Source organism: Psammomys obesus, unplaced genomic scaffold (assembly GCF_907164565.1).
Source record: "Psammomys obesus unplaced genomic scaffold, mPsaObe1.curated_primary_1811, whole genome shotgun sequence".
Taxonomy (NCBI): domain Eukaryota; kingdom Metazoa; phylum Chordata; class Mammalia; order Rodentia; family Muridae; genus Psammomys; species Psammomys obesus.
Window position 1 is genome coordinate 2,021,453 of NW_026590701.1, and position 5,164 is coordinate 2,026,616.

The 5,164-nt window shown below is 41.2% G+C and overlaps 1 pseudogene; it reads right to left on the bottom strand.

Annotated features, from left to right (window-relative positions):
- Positions 1-223: 223 nt before the first annotated feature.
- LOC129677908 (dnaJ homolog subfamily C member 17-like) lies at positions 224-4,275 on the bottom strand (annotated as a pseudogene).
- Between the last annotated feature and the right edge of the window lie 889 nt (positions 4,276-5,164).

The following is a 5,164-nucleotide window of genomic DNA, read 5'->3' on the forward strand; positions in this document are numbered from 1 at the left end:
CCAAACAATGGAAAAAAAGATAGTATCTTTAACAAATGGTCTAACTGGATGTCTAGATGTAGAGAAATGCAAATAGACCCATATTTATCACCCTGCACAAAATTAAAGTCCAAGTGGCTCAAAGACCTTGACATAAAACCAGAAACACTAAACCTGTTAGAAGAAAAAGTGGAGAAGAGCCTTGAACTCATTGATTTTTTTTTTTAAGTTTATTGGTTATGATTCAGAAAAGGGTGTGGAGTGGGGAGGCTGGAGCCAGGGCTACGTGGGCTGACTCATCTTCCTGCTGCATTTGGGCAAACAGCTGCTGGAGGTCAGCTTCCTGGCACATGCACATTATGAGAGACTCTCAAAGTCACTTTCTGACAGCACTGAGCCCTTTGACAGTCCGGGTTGGCTGGGGTCCACCATGCCCTGAGACTGTCCCTCCAACCAAAAAATCTTCAGAGGGTTGTCCACCAGGTTCACGTCATTTCTGACAGCCAGCTCTGCAGCCCTGACAGTTGCAAACTCCACTATGGCGTTGCCCGCTTTCTTTCTGGACAGCAGCAGGTTGAGACTCTTCCCATGCTTTTGTAAGAGCCTCAGGGAGGACATCTCTGGAGTAGCCACCTTGGGACTCATCCTCCTTCTTGCACTTTTACTTTAGCTTTAGTTTGGGGGTTCTTTTGCTTTCATATTTTCTGTTCTTCCTCTCAGCCTGTTCTTGGTCCTGGCAGATCTGCTCCTGGACCAGCCTTTGCTGCTCCTCCAACTGACAGAAACCCTCTTCTCGAAGGTGTGCAATCTCCTGCTATAGTGTTGTGGTGCTCTGGCTCTTCTCTTCCTCACTCTCCTGGGCCTGGGCCTGCCACTCCCAGGCCTCCAGGTCAAGCTTCACTTTTTTTCTTTTCTCATCTGGTCTCCGGGTCCTCTCTGCTGCCTGTTTCTTGGCTTTTCTCACCTTGTCATAAAGCAGCCCTGGCTGCAGCAGTCAGTACCTCCGATGCCTAGGAAAGCTGGTGGAAGAGTTCAGCTGCTCTGGGGTTATCTAGATTTTTGTTTGAGTGGCAGGAAAGCATTTTCTATCTGTTTGCCTTCCTCACCTCTTTGCTGCCTTCTCCTCAAAGCCTACAAGCACATACAGGTGCATTTGTAAGAGCTCTCTGGTCATTGCCACGGTTCTGGCCTAGACCGAATTGACACTACAATTCCCAGGAGTCTGAGCATACAAGCAGTTTTCTTTTCTTTTTTAAATGTATTCAGTTTACATCTGATCATATGCATAGACCCCTCCCTCGTCGTGTCCCATTCCCACCCTCCCTCTCTCCTCCCCTCTGTACACCTAGTCTACAGAAAAGGAGGGGCTCTCCCCTATCAACTGACCCCAGCCTACCAAGTCTCATCAGGACTGGATCAGGTCATGGCAGATTCCTAGAGATACAGTGTGGAGCAATCAGGGGAGGCTCGACAGGGCAGGGTCACTGGCTATAGGACCTGAGCAGGTTGGGGTGGTGTGCACGGGGAGGTCAGAAAGACTCACAGGGCTAAACTCTGGAATAGATCTGGCTGTGTGGAGAGGTTGGATGCAGTACAGAAGGGATCTGTTGGGTTGTAGGGCAGATCCTGGCACAAGCCCATAGGTTGGCTTGAGATCAAACGGGGAGTGGCCAGTCTAGGCAGGATGTGATACCAAAGCTAGAATCTGGCACGTTGAGAAGCAGCTTATCACTGTTTTAAAGCACATCTGAGGGCTTTTGTTGTTTTTCTGTTCTTTATATGATCATTCCGGAGCAACTACAAGAGGAAAGGCAGAAGCTCGGGAAGACACGAGTCCATTGTACTGACAGATCCTATGGATAGGAGACACATACCACAGGGGGAAAAGAACATTAAGATGGCCAGGAGACAAAAAACAGGAGCAAGGGGAAATAGAGCATTAGGTTAATGCTTTTCTCAGTGTTTAAGGAAACACAAGACAGTTTAGGATTAGCTCTTTGTTCACTTCTGGAGGCCTCTAAGCTACTTGTCTAATAACTGGGCCCTGGCTTGAGTATGGCAAAGAAATGCCTATTGAACGTATTATTCAACCAGAGGCAGTGTGACTCTGGATTAAGATATAGAAGACTTGCTACTAGTTTATAAATCAAACTTAAAAAAAAAAAATCTCTGATCATACAGGGCCTTTCACAAAACCATAGATAAAAGTTGAGGGATGGAAAAGGTACAACCAGGGTAGGTGAGACCACCAACCCCCCCCCCCCCCCAACACAAGTGATATATGTGTGTTGCTTAGTTCTGCTCAGGTGCAACCCCAGATGGACTATCCTCATTTCACAATGGGTTGCTGCTAGGCTTGCCTATGTTTGCCTTAGGTCTTCAAAACTCATTTGTTTTATTGAGAGTTCAACATACATGGTTGTTAGGCATTCCTTTGTGTCTAGAAACATGCCAGTAATTTTTTCAGATAACGTGGCCCAGTTCCAACATCTTATTACACGTTTTTATGGGAATTTTCATAAAGCATTACATCTCTGCTACTTCTTTCTCCAATATGGTTAGCTACATGGTATAGCTCAAGAGTTTCATGCACACAAACTTGAGTTTTCAAATGTTTTCCTGGACTGCTTTGGACCAGGCAACCTCTTTACTTGGGAGTATTGGTCATAGCAGCATTCAAAAGCAGATGTGGTCTAGCTCCAAACCATGGTCATTTTTGTTCTGTAAAGAACACTAGAAAAAGTCTGGAGGCATTTTGAATCCTTCTCTTAAGGTTCTAACGATATCGATGCTGGCAAAGGGCAGGGATGTTGTTAAAGATCTTATATTGCACGACAGCTAGCTCTCTATACAAATAACCATCTGTTCCAAATGCCAACAATGCCAAAGCACAGAGGCCCTGTGTACAATGTTTTGGCCTCAAAGGCTAAAAAAAGCCTACCAGATACTATACTGTGCTTGTCTGTATGTAGTAGAGGACAAAGATGTAGCACACTTCAAAAGATCTGTTCATTAGGTCATAGTAATTTACAACTGCATTATGCTGCTGAACTGAACCTTGTATGACTGAACCATAGCCAGTTACACTTTTCACCTTATATTTGACTGTGTGAAAACAGTATGGCAACATCAACTGATAGTGTAATTATATAAAATAAAATACTTTTTACATCTATTGACATAATCACATAATTTTCCTTTATTCTGCATTGTAGTTTCAAAATTGTCAGCTTAATTAGAAATTTCATTAAATACAAATGTTTAAAATATTTGCATCTATATTCATAATGTTTGCCTTCTACTATATTCTTGCTGAATTTTGCCAGGAACTTTATGCTGGCCTTATCAATCTAGTAAAGACTTTATTCCTTCTTTAAAGAGTTAGTAAAATTCACCTGCAAAGCCATATGGATGCATGTAAATAATTTCAACTTAATGTGGCTCAGACTACTTGGCATTTTCTTTTCCACCAGAGTAACTTGTTTTTTTTTTTTTTTTCTTGTATGTTCTTCAAACTCTCAAAAATACATCGATACAGAAAACCTGCTTAATCCACAAGGCCTATGAATTGCATGTATGCGGGTGTGTGCTTGATGGCATGTGCTGGAGGCCAGATGATACCTGTAGCAGGTGGTGTTCCCCTCCACCAAATGCATTCTAGGATCCAACTCAAGCTACTAGACTGGCAGCCAGCTCCTTCACTGGCAGAGGCATCTCACTGGCCTGCAAAGTGTTGTATGTGAAGTACCATTTTTTTTTTTTCCTGTTGGACCTTAAATTCTAAAGAGATATCATTTTACTGTTTTGGTCCTTGGATTTTGATTGAGAAAACAAAACATGTTTATCCAGTTCTAGCTTAATCTCCAGTCAACAGGTGCTCTATGTTCACAGAAGACACTTGCAACCACACAGAACAGCCTCAGAACAACAAAGCAGGGAACATGGACAATGAATTCCAAGAACTGTGACCACTGGAGCTTACTTAGAGGCTGGTTATAAGAAGTCTCATTTGTAGTTAACACCATTTTCATTCAGTATGTAAGTTTTTCTTCACCATAAAATTATGGTATATGATTTATGGGTAAAGACTTTTTTCATGGTTGACTCATTCATTCTGCAAGAGTGAATTCTCTGATCTGCCATCAAGTTTATTTTATTATGACCAGTGAAGACATGGTTGGGAAGAAGATATAAGATCTGGTGACTTTCCCCTCTTTATGCAAAATAATTTCTCTACTGATTAAAGATACCAAGGCACAACTTCGGTTTCCTATGATTACTTACATTCTTCTCCATTTTGAACTCTCTAGTGTTCAGTAAACACACATCTTCTGAATGTTCTGCTCAACTGTCTCCCATATGATTTCCCATAGGAAATCACTGCCTGGTGAGTGAGGCACACTTGCTGGAGACTACTCATTAATCCCCACATACCTTTGCATCATCAGGTATGATGTTTCTCAAAATCTCTATGACAGTGTAATATTACTGTTGTCATGATTAGCAAATACGATGTGGGTATGTAATTATCCTCCTCAAAAATTTTTTCCATCCCTCAGAATATAACTAAGAACCTTTACAGCTCTAATTTATTTCCTACAACTGAAAAAGAATTTCCCTAAAGGAAATTGTCACCTGTAAAATTTTACTTCTATCTGTATTAATCAATTATTTCATACAGATCCAGAAACAGATTGGAGGCTTTAATTTTACTAACAATCTATGACAGTGATCAGCCAACTAAATTCTACTGGCCTAATAATTTACTTAGAACACTCATATTCATTTCTATTTTGCTAATGGCTACTTACATACTAGCGTAGTAGAGGGGAGTTGTGCTACAGTGATCATTTGGCCTGCACTTTAATATATTTAGTATCTGATTTCTGAAAGGGGAAAAATTGTTAATTCCTGATCTATACCTGAAAATAGTAATTTTAAGGTAACCCAGCAGTTATTTTGCAACTCAAGTACTAGATAAAACAATTTGCATTTTAAAAGTACACTCCTAGAAAGTCTCAGCTAAAATATTGTAATTAAAAAAATACTCCACAGGCATGCACAACTGTCAGCAAATGGCAAGTTTAGAAATGAAATTTTCAAAAAGTAAACCTAGGAAGATACAGCCAGCTTTCTCTCTCCCCACGCCCCCTCAATTATTACTTTACAAATAATTTCATCTACA